The sequence below is a fragment of the Amblyomma mixtum genome, chromosome 6 (genome assembly GCF_055824585.1).
Source record: "Amblyomma mixtum isolate Tamu chromosome 6, ASM5582458v1, whole genome shotgun sequence".
Taxonomy (NCBI): Eukaryota; Metazoa; Arthropoda; class Arachnida; order Ixodida; family Ixodidae; genus Amblyomma; species Amblyomma mixtum.
This window is the reverse complement of record NC_143017.1, coordinates 78,443,757-78,462,620: the sequence shown is the minus strand read 5'-3', so window position 1 is coordinate 78,462,620 and position 18,864 is coordinate 78,443,757. Positions and strand designations below refer to the sequence as shown.

The window sequence follows — 18,864 nt, the reverse complement described above, 5'->3', positions numbered from 1 at the left end:
CGCAACAAGCTTTATGCAAACTTTGGCGATTGTACGTCACTGCTTCCCCAATTAGCCAAAACAGAAATCAGGCTAATTAATGCAAACATGCCTTAATTGTGTGATTCGCGTACGCTGCGAGTTCACTATACATTTGGTTGCTTCTGGCTGGGAAGGACTGACGGGCTCAGCGTTCAACGGCAAACGGACGCATTTTTTGACAGATCCTTTCAGTTTTTTGTTTGTTTGTTTGTTTGTTTGTTTCTTTAATTCCGCTCTCCACACTCACTTTGTTCGCTATTGTCACATGACGTCATTCTATACCTAACATTTTTTTTTTTTTTTTGTGCGCTGGGTCTGTCAAGTCTTTGTTAAACTAAGTTCCTATATAGTTCGCGCCCCGAGCACCTACTGTCTAGTTCATGTTAATCCCTTCTCCTGTGCCGCGCGTTTTGTAGTCCTCGAACGGAAAGAACTTCTTCTTACGCACAAAGCAACGCCAAAGCCGCGTAATCTACACTGACACGCTCGCAGCATTAGCAAGCGCACGTCGCGACCTAAGCCGAGCTTGCGACGCGCCAGCCATCATTCTAGCAGCATCGCTGAAAAATGAGAGGTCGTACTGGCTTCTCTTCTTTCTTCCACGTAAAACATATACTCCCCCCTTCCCCCAACTCCTACCCTCGCTGAAAATAGGCGGTGATTCAAAGGAACACGTATACATGCCACGACACTTGCCACACTATGCTTCCATAAGCCGTCAAAATAAGAGAACGAGATCAAAGGGCTGGGGGAGGATGGGAAGAGCGGGGAGGATTTGCTCCCGCCGTTCCAGCTTTTGTTTCTGTTCTTTTTTTTTTAGACAGTGTCATGACAACCACCCCATTCTTTGAAGCGCCGCTTCGGCGCGAGCTTTGGACCGTTGTCTCAAACAACGCGTCACGGCAAACAGGCAGTTTTGCCGACCCTCTCCGCGTCTGCATTTTGACGCCGCCTCTCCACCCCCCTCTTCTTCTAGATGCATTTTCATTCTGCGCCTTATGTGCAGTGGGGCTCCGCGTTTGCAGCGCTGTAGGCGGTCAAATGGTACACACAAAACGTCACGCTTAAAGAACAAAACTTGGAAGCATACTGCTATACAAGCGGGCACGCGTCTCTTGCGTGTTCTTTCATCTTTCCTTTCTCTTCGTCGCAGCCTTATTTCTTGTTTTTCTTACGTGTGCCTGGAAGCGTCGGCAGTGGCGGCCTGGCTTTGCGCATTGCCCAACAAGCGTAACAGAAACAACAACAAGCAACAGGGAATGAAACGGCCGCTTCCGGTGTAATGAATGGCTCTTTCCACGCCGCCACCGACGACGACGACGACGGAGACGTGTGTTCACATGTGCTTTTATGCGGCTAGGGCTTTTCCAGGGACCGAGACAGCTAGGTCTCACGACAGAAACGGCGAAAAAAAGATAGTAGAGAAAGGGTCCTAAGTAGAAGCAAAACGCACGTCGCGCGCGCTATAGGAGACATTCGTCGGCACGAATGCGGCCATAGTAACGTCGTGTACGACTTTGCTGCGTCGCCATGAAACCACCGTCCACCGTGAAGAGGGCGGGGGGGGGGGGGGGGGGGTACCTTGCACTGGGCGGAACGAGAACAAAAATGAACAAAAACAAAGTGAAGTGCACAGGCGAACAGGATAAAAAGAAAAACAAATAAAGGCGTCAGGAGAGTACTCGGCCGTTCGCGTCGTTATCCTTGTTTTGACAATCTCTAGGTCTTACCTTTCTTGTGAGAAAGAGTGGAGTGAGAGAAGCGTTAGAGCGCACTTACGCGTTCGAAAAGCACGAGAGATAGAGAGGGATGAACAAGCAATGAAAAATAAAGCAAAAGAGCCGGCGTTCACGTCTCCTGTCCGCCGGCGCCGCCGTTTCTTGTTCGCTCTAAAATGTCCTGCCATTCTGAAGGCGCGCGCGCGCGAGCGCTGCTCTCCGGTCACAAGCCCGAGACGTGCACCTAACAGCGCCCACAAGCAAGGCTCGGAGGCGCCATTTAAGAAGTTCAGTGCGTGGGAGACGGGAATGGCGCGGAGAAACAGATAAGTAAAAAAAAAAGACAGGAAAACATCCCAGGGACACGACGCGGTGGTTCTTGCCTCGCCATATATATATCTACGGCGCGTCCATTAAGGACCTGAGCCGTTCGGAAAACGGCTGGCAGACGGTCGGCGATACATTTGGAGCTAGCGGAGTTCGACGTGTCTGGTATAAAAAGGAAACAAGAAGAAAAAGTCCCGCGTTTGCGTGCGCAAACCAGAGAGGAATACGTGTCTACGTCACGACGAGATGTAACTGGCGTCTGAGCAGTGCACTTCGGGCCCAGCGTTACTCGGCTGAGCTAAGCAGCATAGAGGCATATACTTTTTGGACGACCGCCTTACGTGCGGAGAATTGCAGGACGTTCTCGAGTGGCCGAGTTTTATACGAGGCTTTAGATAACAAAAAAAAAACGCAAACGTATGCGCCCGCGAAGAACTGTCCAACGCCTTTCTCGCTTGTGCTGCGTTTTCCTAATTCAGGAGAAAGTTACGCGACAGCGTCGAGTATCAGCGTGAATTGTAGAAACCTCGGACGACGCAACCATGATATATCTCGTCGTTTATTGAAGCGCCGAGGAGACAGGGGCGAATAAAAATTCAACCAAGGCTCGCGCTGCCCCTCCAACCCCGCGGTTAAATAACTTAACAACGTGCAGTTTTAAACCTGTCGCGAAGGCGCGGCGCAAGGCCGAGGTTGAATGCTAATGTCCTCTAGAATGAACGTGACAATGACTCGAGCTCTCGCGAAATGTCTCGAGTATTTCTTGACTAGAGGATGTTCATAGCTAGAGTGAACCGCATGCATAAACGAAACATGTTGCGCATATTTTAACCAGCCCGGCCGTGCATTGTGCATTCATCACGTGCATGCCACGCAGATTTCAGCGACTGGAGCCGGTGTACGGCGGCGTGCAGCTGACGTGTTCTGCTTTCGTAAGCGCGTTGTTACCGGGAACATGCAGCGTTTCGACGCGACAAACTTCGTCAGTTCGATGTGATCGATATGTCACTGACCGGGAGACGAAACGCTGGAAGATTGTCGTGCAGTGCTGCGTTTGGAACCTCTGTTACCAGAAAACTTATGACTTCAATATGCAAAGGAATAGATGTCGTACGTATTTTGACCCTAATAATACACTTAGATGATATCTGTTCGCTTTCATATAGGCGTCGTGAATAGCATAATACCTGAAGATGTCATAAACAGAGGATTATTGTGTGATCCTCTTAAAAAGAGGCAATAACGGGTTAGCTCCATTCCAGTAAGTTCATTCCCGATCCTTGACTTACAATCCAAACCTTCGCGCAATCCTTTTCCCCCTACCCCACTCTTTCAGGGTGTCCTCCATCCTGTGTCAACCATGCCCTTACATCTTGTTTTTTTTTTTTCAGGCTGTCGTCTTCTTTTTTGTTCGTTTCCTTATCTTCGTCTCTGAACCAATCATAACTTTCCCTTCTTCATCTGCTGTCTTTGCAAACAGCTGTGTTGTCTCTTTATTTTCGTGGTTCTATAGTTCGCTCTGTTGCTTAGTTCTTTCATGGGCACATTTCTGTTTCCCTCCTTCCTTCCTTCCCACCTTCCTTCCCTCCTTCCCTCCTTCCCTCCCTCCCTCCTTCCCTCCCTCCTTCCCTCCCTCCTTCCCTCCTTTCTTGCTTCCTTCCTTGCTTCCTTCCTTCCTTGCTTCCTTCCTTGCTTCCTTCCTTCCTTCCTTGCTTCCTTCCTCCCTTCCTTGCTTCCTTCCTTCCTTCCTTCCTTCCTTGCTTCCTTCCTTCCTTCCTTCCTTCCTTCCTTGCTTCCTTCCTCCCTTCCTTGCTTCCTTCCTTAATTAAATTCAGGTCACCTGTTCTTTTATAAATCGAAATAAATGTTTATTTTAAGCAATGTACAAACCACTTAAAAGGCAGACCATTTTTCTACTTTTCCACATAATCACCGTTGCGGTCTATGCATTTTTGCAGATGTTGAGGCAGTTTTTGTTGCCCCTGTCATACCAGCTTGCCGCCATGCCGTTGAGGAAGCGTTTGACCGCATCTATCACTTCGTCATCATCGGTGAAGCGCCTTCCACCGAGATGTTCTTTTAGCTTTGGAAACAAGTGATAGTCACTTGGTGCCAAGTCCGGACTGTAGGGTGGGTGGCTGATGACGTCCCATCCAAACTGTCGCAGGAGAGCGACGGTTTGGCAGGCAACGTTGGGGCGAGCGTTGTCGTGAAGTAGACTCACGGCCTTGCTCAGAATTCCTCCTCTGCGATTTTGAATCGCCCGTCTGAGTTTCTTGAGGGTCTCACAATATCTGTCCGTGTTTACTGTGGTGGCAGCAGCCATGAGGTCTACCAACAATACCCCTTTTCGATCCCAAAACACAGTTTCCATGACTTTGCCGGCAGACTGTGTTCGCTTGAATTTTCGCGGCTTGGGCGAAGAGGAATGCCGCCACTCACGTGATTCTCGTTTGGTTTCATGTGTGAAGTTCAATGCCCAGGTTTCGTCACCCGTAGCAATGTAATCCAAAAAGGCCTTCTTTTCATCTCCATAACGACGAAGAAATTCGCGCGAGGAGTCAACGCGTTGCCGTTGATGGTCGTCTGTGAGCATTCGCGGAACCCATCTTACGCACACCTTCCGATATTTCAACTTTGATGTCAAAATATTATAAATAGTGCTTCTAGAAATGCCGAGAACCAAAATGTAGAGTTCATCGAGTGTGATCCTGTGATCTTGCCGCATCATTTTTTCGACCTTCGCGACTGTCTCATTGGAAATTGACAGTCGCCCGCTTCTTTCTTCGTCGTGAATTTCAGTGCGACCAGTTGCGAACTCCCTACACGACTTGGGGATGTCTTTAACATTCATACATGCCTCTCCGTACATTTTCGTCAACTGGCGATGAGTTTTGACTGGTTGAACACCTTTTGCGTTCAAAAATCGAATAACTGCGCGAACTTCGCACCTGGCGGTAGCGACAAACGGGAGCTCCATTTAAAATGGCTGCCGTGCTAAGACTGACAGCCCCTTTCGCGCTGCGTCATGGCTTGTTTAGGAGACGGGGAACAATGAACACAGCAGTATGGCGAGCAGTCACGCAAATAGTTTCCCTGCGGCCGCAGCCCTTTGGAGACCTTACTTTTGGTGTTACCCTCGTACCTCTTCCCACATAACACTGGCACGGAGCAAATTATTCCTGAATCACACGGGACATATTAGTCAGAGTGTGTCACCCTGCACTCTCGGGGTTCCCGCGGCTTATTCACTTTGAAACAGAGGGCAGAAAGCTTGTTGCGAGCCGTGAAGACGACATCCACACCGGCGCGCTGTGCGACTTTTTTTAGACGATGACTCACTGCGTGGAGGTAGGTCATTGCCGCAACATTTCTGCGCTTATTGTTTGCGCTTATTGTCGTTTCTTTCGTGTTTCTTCGCGCTGTTTCCGCCTTTAAATGCATTACCAACTAGCCCGGAACCTTGCTCTTCCCTTTTTACACCCATGTAGTTGTATTCATGTTTATAGTGCACCTAGCCTTTCCTCCTCTCCTCTAATGCTGAATACCTTGGAAGACAATGGGCAAGTTGGCGCAGACCATCATCGCTGTACTGCACTCTAACTCCATAAAAAAAAATACTAAACAGAGATGCGTTTTGAGCCCCCTCAGATGAACGCTCAAGCCGTGTGAAGGAATCGTGCACTGTGAAGTATATGTAGCTTTCTGGAGCTCCCAATGGCTCTAATATCGGCAAACGAGGAAAGCGCAAAATGACCGTGACGTCGTTATAATAAAGGCATAAGCGCAGGGGTTGGGTCTCTTCGGTCAGAGGAATACCTATGGCAGTATAACTTGGCAAAAATTAATTGCACTCTGTAAAATACGAGCGGCTGAAGCGATAGTTTTGAACGACGAGTACTTCCCCTCAAAAGACAGCCTTCGCCGCGAGCGTAGCACGGAACCGTTCTTCTGTCTCCACTATGTGCCTCTACACTAAGGACCTTCTTTCGCAGCTTGTACTTTTCGTCACACAAGTCCTCACCATTATCACCGGGAAGCTTCTCATCTCTGACGAAGGATACAGAAGACAGTTTTTTGCCACAGAAGATTTCTTACCGTATTCTTCACCGCGAATTTTTACTAACTTAATTTTTGTAGTCTTGTGCGGTCCCTTGTAGTGACAGAACTGCAGAAAAATATTACAGAAAAATGATGCGGTACTATAGAAAAATCTGTAGCTAACACAAAACGCAAAACATTTTGTCGTACTTTGAAGACGATTGTGCAGTTTCTTAATTTTGAATGAAATATTTAACTACCACTGTAAATTACGGCAAAGGAAAGGCACGACGAAAAAAGTGGTAGGGCTTTAACGCAGTTAAGTCGAGTAAACGTGTGACAGCATGTTTCATTCTCCTCTTTTTTCAGTCATCTACACGTACACGAAATTACGCTTCTCCCTCTTCATTTACACTACCTCTTCCGGCTTGGTGACAGCGAGCGCGACGGTTCTGCAAACTTACCCGAGCTTCCTCCGTTTGTCTACAGCTTGCGCGACGCTCCTCCTAACTAACTCGAGCTTAGCCGAGTTACTGCGAGACTTCACACAAGAATCCTGGCTTGGTCTTACCCCGTTAAGCAGTGTCTTCTCAATAAAACTTCTTTGTAGATGATTGCTAAAAAGACTACAGTCGCTCTTTATTAATTATTTTTTTTTTGTAAAGCGGATCTTGCGCAGGGAAGATTATACGGGTGTTTATAAGATTATACGGGGGTATACGGGGGGTTATACACCAACGCCTCCGAACTTGCGCGAATGCTAGACCAAAAGAAGGAGTTCGCGGAAAATATCTACGTGCATTTCCAGCTGCTTACACGTGGCGGCAACACCTTCCCTTGAGTAGCCTTCATTCTTTTCAAATTTAAGGAGGAAACGTTTATACGGCACTAACGTGCAGTTCTCCTTTCCAAAGCCTCTGCAGTTTCGCGCATCGCGGAGGGGTTTCGCAGAGCGTAGCCGGTTGCTTCCTTCCGGTCTTATTGTTTCCCGGCCGAAAGAGAGAACAAAAAGTGAAAAAAAAAAACACAAACAAACGCACAATTACGCGCACGTGGGTATGCAGCTCTGCAGCGGAGGTCTCTGCGGCGAGAAGTCTCCACGCAGACAGCAGCTTAGCGGCGGCGGCACGTCGCAATTCGTCTTCTTTCCCCTCTGCGGGGGCTCACTGTAATTGCCACTACTCGGGTGCGGCGCGCGAGAATCCGCGGCAGCTGACTTTCTTGTTCCAGGCCGAAGACGAGAGTCCTCGCCTCTTCCCTTGACTCGCGCGCTTAACTTCCTCTTGTTTCCCGCGCCGCTCCCTTTTCTTCCTCCTCCTCCCCCTTGCTTCCCCATCCTCCCTTCGAGCCCGGTTCTCCCAGCGGGGCCGAAGCGGAGGTTCATGAGAGAAGCAGGACAGGAAGAAGAGCAGAGAAGGCGCAAGGATGATGGGGAGGAGGAGGGAACAAGTCCAGAAGCCTCATTAAAGCGACAGCTGCGTGGCATGCGAGATCGCGGGGTGGCGTTTGGTGGCCGTGGAGGAAAGGAGGAGGGTGGAGAGGGGGCGCCAATAAAATGTCCGCGATTGTTGAGGCGCGTTTCCGTACTACACACGGCGACGGGGGAGCACGACGGCCGGCGACGAAGCGCACGTGGGTTTGATGGAGTTTTTACTTAGTATGCAGCACCGACTCCACTGCTCAGGCCGCCGCACGCCGGCGTCGGTGGCAGCCCCGTTTAAGCTTCTGCTGTTGCTGCTGCTTCGGATGACGGTGGTGGTGTAAGTGGTGGCGCTGCTATGGATGTTTAGCCACCACCGATCCATTCCAGGCTTGCCTGCTATCCCCAAGGCTTCAACAACTCCTCTTCCTCTAACCCGACCTCCAGGCGCCCTTTCCTACCCCGCTTTTAGCCTAGGGTATTTCTATACCCATTGCCCCCCCCCCCCCTTCCGACCCTCCCCTTACAACCACACTCTTGCTGCTATCCGTCGCTAGCTTCTGTTTCTCATCGAACGCCGGCGAGAGACCGTTCAGTACTTTTGGTTAGTGTTCTTCTCGTTTCTTCCTCAAGCCTTACGCCAGAGCTCGCCATGACCCTTGGGCGCTAGAGTAGTAGGTACAAAGCTAGTAGTAAATAATGCCACTCGCGGTGCGTAAAAGTAAGAGCCATCGATTGGACAGTCTGTTCTTGTCATTTCGGGACCAGGGAAAGGCAGCGTTTCTCTCTCCCTATATCCACCCACTTCCGTCGAAGGCGCTCCTCTTTCGGCCTCATGTTATAACTTATTCCTCTTTCTCTCAGTTTCTTTCGCTCCGTCTATCCAGCTCGCACTTTTCTTCCAAAGTATAATGGGAAGAGGCGAGGGGGCATAACCGTGTCGTCGAAACCACCTAATGTGTAAGCTCGATGGAAAGCGCCTGGGTCGACCTAATCAAAGCAACGGAGCCAGGCAGATTAGCGTATCGGCTGTGTTCTGGCAAGCCCAACAGTCCAACCATGATGGGTGCGGAATGTATTGATCGGCCGGGTGGAAGTTTATATCGCCCCGTCGACCGCTTCTTCAATGCGGCTCGCGTTCCGTTCGCGCACGCATTGCCATATCGGCGAACTGCGCCGTTGTTCGTTTTTCTTTATTCTACGTACCGTACAAGACAGGGGCCGAACATGAATTCTGTCTGGGTTAATGGCGCGTTCTTGCCGCTCAATACCCGGAGAAACCATTTGGCAGACCGACTCAACTCATTAGGCATACAGCGCGGACCACGAATTAGGAGTGGCGTTCAAGAACATATAACGTTTAGTCGTGCGCCTGTGTACTGCAGCTCTCTTGTGGACTGCTCTACTTCATTGAAACACGGCATGCTCTCCGGCTAGTAGTTCATAGTCTCAGAATATTAAATTATCTTATAAACTTTCCGTGACAGCTCCAGTGATCCACGTACGCTCGTCTGGACCGTACAAATGGCGCCCCCTGGACTCCTTAGACGGCATTCGCTGCTTGTTCAGGTGCCTTATATAGCTTTTTGACACGATCCATTCGAAAGCGCATGCGCGATAAGCAAATAGTCCGAGGCCATTAGTTAGTCACCATTCGCGGTCACCGTGTGCCAGCGATTTCATTACCTACGAGGAGTGTTTATTAAATATTTCCCCTGACCCACTTCTGTGTATTGCAGGAGGCTGAAACTGCGGAGGTGCAATAATATACATATCTATAGGTTGCACGCTAATTTTCTGTTATGAACTTGTAATGGTCTTTCTTTTAGATGTGCTGAAGCGGAGCGAGGTTGGATTAAGGGCCCACTGGAATAATACAGAGCAGTCGTCAAGATCCTTCAGTTGAAAGGTCGCATGCTGCGCACACCTTTTCATAAGCAACCCGCCACGGTGGCTCAGTGGTTACGGCGCCCGGCGGCTGACCTGAAAGACGCGGTTTCGATCCCGGCCAAGGCGGCCGAATTTCTGTGGAGGCGAAATTCTAGGGGCCCGTGTACTGTGCGATGTCAGTGCACGTTAAAGAACCCCAGTTGGTCGAAATTTCCGGAGCCCTTCATGACGGCGTCCCTCATAGCTTGTGTCGCTTTGGGACGTTAAACCCTAATGAATCAATAAAACCATTTCAAAAACGGGAATGAGCTTCAATGTTCCATGAAAGCCACAAGGATTTTTTCAGTAGATTGATCCCACAGGATGAAAGCTGGGTCCATTGCTATAATGCGGATACTAAAGGAGAGTCGATGCAATTAAAGCATCCGGCCTAACCGCCTCTAAAGAAGGTAGGTGCCCGACCATTCGCTGGCAAGGTCATGCTCACAGTACTTTGGGACCAGCACGGAGTATACTTGATGGATTTTCTAGCAAAGGGTTCCTGGATTATTGGGGCATGCTGTGCTTCACTGCTGCGGAAATTGCGAGCGGCCATCAAAAACAAGAGACAGGTCATGCTCTCGAAAGTTGACCGCCTTCTACAAGAAAATTCCCCAGTTCACAACTCCCGTGTTGCCAGGATGGAAGCACCCTGCTGCGTGTCTGAAATTCTACGTCATCCTTCTTATTCACGCGATCTCGCGCCATCGGACTTTCACCTCTTTCAAACAATGAAGTCCCTTTTTAAGGGAAACCATTTTCAGATGATGAGACTGGTTTCCGAACTCACAACTTGGCTTTTGGAGCAACCTGTCAACTTCTACAAACGAGGTGTTTACAGGGGTCTGAACAGATTGGATAAGTGTGCGTCTCTGAGTGTAACCTATGTAGAAGAAGACTTATAAACGTGCCAAGTTTGGTTGCTCTCGGTTTAAATGAAGTGGGTCAAAGGAAATTATCATCGAACGCCCCTCGTATTCAGTGCCGTCGATTTTCTGTCGCCTTCGACATTTCCTTCGAGCACAGCTAAGTGGTTACGGCGTTTAAAAGAAGAGGGAGGCAGTGAAACGATGCCTTCGCAATTCTTACAGTTCTCTAATAACGCTCAGGGGCGCTGGAAACTGCTTTGTCGAGAGAGCTCGTCAGTGCTAGTTAAGGCGCTGACGGCACAAAGCGTACCACAGCTTCACAACGAGCAACGAACAACACACTCGTTTAGCAGCACGCAGCCTTAGCGAAGCGGTCGAATCTGACTAAACGAAATTCTTACTTCTTTATAACGATATTCATTCATTCATTTCATTAAAATACATCTAAACCACCTCAAGGCCCCTCGTGCGAAGGTGCTTAAGGAGGGGGGGGGGGGGGGATGAGATGGATGGTCATCCGGGTTAAACGCCATAACTTACTGACTCCAAGCAGACATTTACGCCGGACAAAAAAGGCTAAAATGTTAAATGAAGAGAAAGGGAGAGATAAGAGGAACGGCGACAACACATCAAACAAGGCAGAAACCGTTTTGTTGGGTAACGCGGTGCATACTACGTACTAAACAGATAGTACAGACGTCAATAGTTTGCACTGCTACTCGAATAATAATATTAGATTATAACAGAATTTCATAAATCACATTTAGCCACATTCTTCATTTTGCACAGATGAGGTGTCCACTGGCAGGAATGCAGAACGCATGCAGTAATAAAAATATGAACTAGGACATGTATAAGCTCTGGAAAGTACGAACACTAAAATGTAGAGGTAGAGAATTCAAGCTGCTAGCTAAGACGCGCTGGTGATGTTATACTGGGTACAGCATATATTGCTAGAATTCGCAAGTCCGCACAAAAATGCGTCCAGGCACAAAGTGTTTGGCATTATGGTATTTGGTGTGAAACGTCCCGAAACGACACATGGTCTTATGAGCGACGCCGCAGTGGAGGGCTCCAGATTAATTTACACCGCTGACATCGCACAGCGCAAGGGTGTTCCTGTATTTCGCCTCCACCGCAATGCAGCTGGCCCGACCAGGATCGAACGTGTGAACTTGGGATCTGGAGCCGAACGTTAAAGCCACTGAGACACCGTGGCGTGCGCTGGCACGAAGTATCGCGCTAATTTGCCCAGAAAATTGGAATTTTAGTGGAATGTTTTACGACCATAAAATCAACGTATCAAGATGAAAACAGCGGTAGTTGCGTCTAAAGGAGTCCATTTGTTTAGTGTTCTAAGTCAGCCCCAAAATACTTGCATACAAGAACTTTACAGTTAAAATAAAATCCCGCGAGTAGATTTTGCGTGAAAACTGCTGCGCAAACGTAATCGCATCTAAACAGCGACCGAATATGCGGGGTACGCAGAATTTCTGCAGCGTGTGTTTTGAGAACGCGTGATTCAATTCTCCATACATTTTTTTCCCTTTTGTACTCAGACTATTATGAAAAATAACAACGCTTTATGCGTTAAAAATCTCTTCTCGGCGGACACGAGTTAATCCATTGGAACATTCGTGACGCAATGAAAGAAAATCTTTCAGAACTTCTGTAGCGCCGGAAATTTTTATATACGCGTTCCGCGAGCTCCGCGTACTTTGCAAGGCCTATGTAAAATCTTTATTTCAATGCACCGATGCTATAGTACAACTTAGTTGCTCTCCCGAATGATCCTCTATAGCGACTAACGGGACGAAATTGCCTTTGCATATCGTTGTCATTCTCGCTTTCCAAACAATACCTATGTACCGAATTCTCACATTCCCACTGAGATCATAGGGCCCTGCGCGAATCCCCGCACAAAGAGCCCGGATTCATGTCGCTTCACATTTGACGGCCGGGAATTTCTCCGTCGCAATGGGACTCCGCTCTTTTCAATGTTTTTTTGATCATCATGTCGGTTAAAGTAGCAATTTCAGCGCGCCTTTCTTGCGCGTTCTCTTGAAACGTGGCCGTCATTTTCAGCGCTGGCAGCGAGCAGGATGTCCGCTTCTGTGTGCCCACGTTTCCGGCCTCACTTTCCGGTTGTCTCCTCTCCCCGTGCTCACATCAGAGCTATCATCGTTTTTTTTTTTTCATGCTTTTTCTTCAACCTCCAGCTCTTCTTTAACGCGATGACGCGAAAGTACCTAATGTAAAAATTAGAAGCAAAAAAGGCACGAAGGAAAACCGGCTGACAGAATTAAAAGGCGTCCCGCGTACGGCTGATACGAATACATACGGCGCCGTAGGAATTTGTAATAAACAAAACTGGGCTTTAGCACCCGCATGAGAATGTTTCAGAAATGTATAAAGGCGGTGAAATAGCGGTAAAGGCGTTTATTATTTCGTCCCGTAATCCTTTTTTCCTTTTCAAATGCTCGGGCGCCTCTTTTCATCAGCTGCTCGTCCGGAAGCGTGTGTTCGCTTTTGTTCCGATGGTACGAGTCGTGTTATACGCGGGCGCCATTTTCCAAAGCTAAGTTTCCGATAGGCTATACATGCCCTGGAAGAAAGAAGGAGAACTATGCAAGCGAAGCTTAGAGTCATGCATGCATGTTGGTATTTCGCTGTTCAATACTGCTGCGGCACGAAAGAAGGGGAACTATGCAAGCGAAGCTTAGAGTCATCCATGCATGTTGGTATTTCGCGGCTGAATACTGCTGCGGCACGTGGACGGATTACAGAGAATTAGGAATTGACATGAACTGATGTGTTTCTTGTAAGCTCGAACGCACTGTCCACATGAATAGCCTAGGATCATTTTTCATCTAAAAAATCAGTAGAATATCCCATCATCCAGTACGCAGTCGTAATTCAAATGCAGGCGGATAGACTGTGCGGGTCTGAGAATGACTTTATCATTAAGGAAACTTGGCGCCTATATGATTCAAAATTTTAACGTTGGTTTCTCTCCAGGAAGCGTGTTAACGAAGTGATGATGATGTTGGCTCATCATCATCATCATCAGCGGAGACATTCAACCGGTGCTGTCACGTTTATTAACTGCCTATGCGCTCTCTTTCAGCAGCAGCGTAAACTTGTCCTACGGAGCCGTTTAGAGCGTCACGGCGCATCAGTATTGCTTTCAATGCACATGTTACTGACACAGACTGTGACCGGAAAAATGCATGCGCATGTTCAAATCACTTAAGTTAACCACAGGCAGACTAACTTGAAAAGTTGCCTCGATACAGTGTCAGGACGCTCCACTAAGTATGAAGTTGGATCATGCTTGCGATGAATGCGTTTGCAAGTTTTAATCACTAGTGAATCCTTGAGCTAGTGTAGTGCCTCTCAAATAGTTTAACTTCTTTTAGCAAGTTAGGAGATGGCGCGCTGTTTTGTCCCTCTCAAACACCACGTAAATATAACGAGGACTTGCAACAAGAGCACTAAAATGCAACAAGAATGTTAAACAAGGACGGTCGTAATTTTTTTCTTGCCAAGCCAATGCAAATAGTTAAAAGCTTTCACTACGAAGACAAAGCAGCACGCATTGAAAGTATTTAGTGCCAAACGCACATTGTGCGCTATTTTTCAAACTGTCACGCGAACGCATGATCTGCTCCACATCCAACAGGGCACGGAAAATAATGAGCGTGCAAAGGAATGCCTCCCAGGGCTAAACTTCATAACACGCCACCACTCACTGGCCTTCTCACGCAGCGATTCATTATACAGCTGCCAGATATTAATAAGCAAAAGGAAAGAAAAAGTTTGTGGTTCATGGACGCGATTATGAGCACAACCCCAAATGCGTGGAGCATGTCACTAGGAAAGCAAGGGCATGAAAAAAAAAAAAACGCTGTCACGTCCGTACACAGCCGCTCCAAGAGGACCGCGGATCGTACGGAGACGACGACAACCGCCTGACCTGCCAGAGTCCTGGCGCAACTCTTCTGCGGTCTGCGTGACGGCCGCAATAAGACAAATTCCACAACGCCCGAGACCGGGACGCCTAAGTAATGAAGGAACCAGCTGGAATGCCAACGCCGTCAGGAATTAGCGCCGGGGCCTTTATCTCCTAGCAGAGCCAGAGCCGGCGATCGGACCCGCTCTTAGCTCGTCGCGTTTTTTTTTTTCTTCTTCTTCTTTTCTCTACTTCGTTTGTCCTCTTTCTGGTGTTCTGGGCCCTGTTACTCAGCAGTCAGAGCTGTTGGACTGCCTGCTCAGCCTTGAGGAGCGTCAGGACAAACGATAACAAGAATAGAATCAGGCGAGAAAGGCAGATCTTCTCCTGGGTTCCTTCCCATTTAGGATAAGACGTATAGTCCTTCTTTCGCAGCAGCTCCCCCCCGTTCTCCCGCTAAGTCTTCTATACCGTGCCGGCAGCGGCGGGTCAACCTTGGACACGAGAGACATTGTTTTGGTTCCCCGCAGCAGGGGACGGTAATTAACCGGCGCACACTCTGAGATCGATCAAGGAAGTTGTCTTCCCGACTGTGCCGTGTCTTCGCGCGGGAGACGTCACAGAAGCGCGTACGTCGCAGCGTCGTGCCCCATCCAGCCTTCCAGCTCTGTAGCCGGAATAGCAAATACAAGCAGCCGCGCAGATACACAGACGACCAGGGTCCTCCGCGTGTCTTCGCCCTGCGCAAGTTCCTCTTGTTAGGAGACCTCCGGAACGCAGCCTTTGTGTCGCTGCTGTTCCCCCTCACCTCTTCCCTTCCACCGCTCCGTACTGCCACCGTTTTCTGGCTTCTGTCGGCCCCTAGAGTGTGTGTGCGTGTGTGTGCGTGTGTGTTTGTGCGCGTGTGCTGGACGCGACGCGATGAAGTGATGTGGCTCCTCAAGATTAGGCGGCAATTAATACCGTGTTCCCCTGCCGTTCGTATCGCCGCGGACGGGTGAGTACCGCTACACTGGGGACGGCGACAAGGGAATTGCGAGATCCGCGTCTAAGGAAAGATACGCGCTTAGCGCAGCTCACGTATCTTGTTCAGCTGTCGCATGGGGGTGGGTTAATAACAACAGGTCTGCGGTGTCACATTGAGTCCAGCTTCAAAGGCCGACTGAAGGGCCAAATTAATAAGGCCATGTCAGGGTGACTTACCTTTGCAACACTGTTATATAATGTTGAGATGCACTTGCCACCGAAACCGTGCGGAGTCTTGTAACATGCAATCCTGTAACATTTACGGCTACTGTTTCCTTGTGGAGAATAAATTGGCATTTGAATTACCAACAGAAGTGCCCACATGCGATGTAGGTTAGTAACCGCTCTATGCTTAACTTTCCAGTAGTTTCTATGGTTGTATCAAAGAGAAACTCAGCCCCACAATTAAGAGAACTTACTCCATACCGTGCACTCCGTTTTGGTGAAGTCTGTGGCAGCGGTTAAAGCGGATGGAGTATTTTATGCAACATTGATTAACCTCAGGGATCACAACTTCGATGGCAAGTAAGAAAATATGAGTGCAGTTATATAAATTACTGCTTTTTCCATATTTGCGTTAGTATAAGTACATATGGGCACTTAAGAAAACAATGCTTTTAAATCGGCTGATTCTGAAGCTTAGATGCCGTATGCGGCTCATAATAGCTCGTAGTTTTGGAAATTGCCTTATAGCCAGACGCTATGCTGGAACTCTCGGCCGCCTGGCCACCGAGGTACTCCAGTCACTTGAAAGCATCTAAGAACTCTATGTTATCGTGATGCCCACTTCTCTCGGATGTCCGTAACCATGGTAGCTGCGAAGCACCTAAGAGGGACCACTTTCTTAACAAAGGGGGATTAAAAAACTCTGACTTAAATTATTTTAGAGCGCAGCTCTTTGGCGTCCGTTCCTGGGTTTCGCGTCGGCGTCGGCGTCGGCGTCGGCGTCGGCCTCGTAACCAGCTCCGCCCCCAATGTCACGCTTTTCAATTGGTCGAAATGCTCGTGACGTCACAGTGCGCGAATTTCAAATAGGGCCAATTGTACTTTGGCTAGTAACCATGCAACCAATCAAAGGGATCGTATAGTGATGCTGCAACTAAGTTGGACTGAGTTTAGTTAATTGCTTAATTAATCAATTAGCCTAATTAATATAGAGGAGAATGAAGAGGTCAGAAGAAAAGAAAAGAAAGACGCGCGCCGCAGCGACAACAGCGTCCGCGGAAGGAGACGCTGCAGAAAAAAACAGATAAGTACGAAGCCGCGTTCCCTCCACCACCACGCACTTCCACACTCAGTAAGACGTTGCTCGTTTCATATACGTTGTGTCGAACATCCTAGACAGTTCCAACAATTGTCAGGTTAATGACAGAACACGATGGATAGAAACACAATAATATAAATATGAAATAGCCTAATTAACCTTTCTAGTTAGACCGCATAAATCAATAAAACCGAGAACGAAATTGGTCGAGTTGGGGAATCGAACCAGGGTCTCCGGAGTGCGATACGAGCACGCTGGCCACTCCGTAATGCCAGCTGAATGGTTTGGAATGAACAAAGGCGCGTCTAGCTAATACGGCGTCTTCGTTCACTCCCATCTTCCCCCTTTTCCTTACGGCGAGGTGCAGGTGTCCACCCAGATATGCGAGAGAGATACATTTCCTTTCCTCACAAAATAAATTTACCGTCCAGCAAGGCGTACAGCCGAATTGGCGATGGCGTTCTGTGGACTCCCTGGCAGCGTTGCAAGACGCTGTCGCGTTCCACTCTTACAGGCGAAGCTTAACATGTTAACCACACATCAGTAACACACGCAGACAGCCAATGGACGCGTCATTCGCTGGCAGCACTTCATTCATCATTCACAACCACATTCTTAACGTACGCTCCCTTGCCGCACATGCCAAGGACGTACACCACGATCACATTCTGCGCCATTCCTCTGTACTTTGCTTTGCTGAAACCTGGATGGATCCCGAAGAGCCTCTCGAAATCATACATTTCCTATACTGCTGTGGTGCTCGCAGAGACCACAACAGAGCGGCGGGAGTCGCTATCTACTTGCGCACAGGTCTCTCTGCAATACCAGTCGAAATGTTTGGCACGTCACATGAAGTTGGCGAACTGTGCGCCGCAAAGTTGCCCAACGGCTTGCTGGTAGTAGCTGCCTACTTCGCCCCTATCGCACTCACGAAAGACGTCGTGCACTTCCTGCAACTCGCATTAACCGTCCATCGATCCACACCGATGTTAGTAGTGGGGGACTTTAATGTTGACATAAAGACAAACAGCAATTTCCTAACACTTATGCGGGAGAACATCCCGTTCCTCTCGCTCGTAACGCGTCCCACGGCTGTGACAACCTCGCGAGGCACTTGTATAGATCTCGTCTTTGAGAATCAAGCATTGGTGTACCAATTCGAACATATATCACTCTATTTCTCCGACCACAAAGCTTCCTTCATGACTGTCAAGAACTGTTAGTGGAGTCTTTGTTAAAGGAATACGTGTGAAAAATAAAAAAAAAAATTCTGTGATAGCGCATACATGTGTTGCTCGATTTCTTTGCCTCAATCTATCGAAAAGGTGAAACAGCTTATTTGCTGCGCTCAAATTTCGCATTAGGAAGTAACGTAATCGTCGGTAATTTTTTTCTTAGCGGGGACTACTTGCTTGAGTTTGTGGTTGTTGCACCCACTTCACTGGCAACGTTTTCTTCATATATGTTTAACGGGTTGTAATTGTTTAGGTTCGCAGATTACATCACAAGACACAAGATTACATCACAACATTACATTCTTCGTCCCGACTGCTAGCTGACATCTTGATTAACGTCTTGATTTTGGTAACTGCAGTAAAGAAATCGGGTCTGACAAATACTTATTCCCGGCCTCCGTCGAATAAAAAAGAAAAGACCGTTGCCTTTCATCACTCGTTCGATATTAGCCTCACTGCTTTCCGCGGAACGAACGAAAGCGCAGCACTGACGTTTCCGGAAGCACCGTAACGCCTTGCTGTATCAACGCAAAAAAAAAAAAAAAAAGGAAACAGAAAAGGGGAACGCCATTTACTTTCTCTACTCGTTTCTTTCGTTCCTCGAGTGGCGCTGTAAGCGTACTACACAGGACGAAGGGCTTGGCGAGCTCTACGATCCAAGCCGCGGCGTTGGGAGAGCAGTGATAACGCGACAACAATTAGCCTACGCTGAAGCGCGAGGCCGCTGCCGAAACCCCGAAAACGATTGCCGCCTCTTGACTTCCTTCGACTCCGGCGAGATCTGTTTAACTGGACGGCAACCGGAAATAGGCGATGGCCGGAAGTAGTCGCTCCGGGGCGATCGTTTTTGCTGGTCGAGAAAACGAAAATAGCAAAAATAAAGATTCTAACTACCAGAACACAGAGCCGTATGTAAGAAAACAGAAAGAAAAACAATATTCGGGGAAGGCTCCAGAAAAAGGCACCCAGGAAAAAAAAAAATATTGGCGGGTTATTTTGGTCTTCCATTAGATTTTCTCTTTTTTTTTTTCACCAAGATCCCTTTTATTTTTTTTTCTTGGC

General features: G+C 48.3%; 1 protein-coding gene across 3 annotated transcripts in view; it reads left to right on the top strand.

Annotated features, from left to right (window-relative positions):
• Window positions 1-18,864, top strand: part of LOC149339465 (cell adhesion molecule DSCAML1-like) — a 240,909-nt gene that overhangs the window by 90,404 nt on the left and 131,641 nt on the right. The window contains exon 1 of one of the 3 annotated variants that reach the window (XM_089550485.1): window positions 15,183-15,274. The exons of the other annotated variants lie outside the window; for them this stretch is intronic. The gene's annotated coding sequence lies outside the window, so the exon portion shown is untranslated. Of the gene's footprint in view, window positions 1-15,182; window positions 15,275-18,864 lie in introns of those variants that run through there. 3 annotated transcript variants of the gene reach the window in all.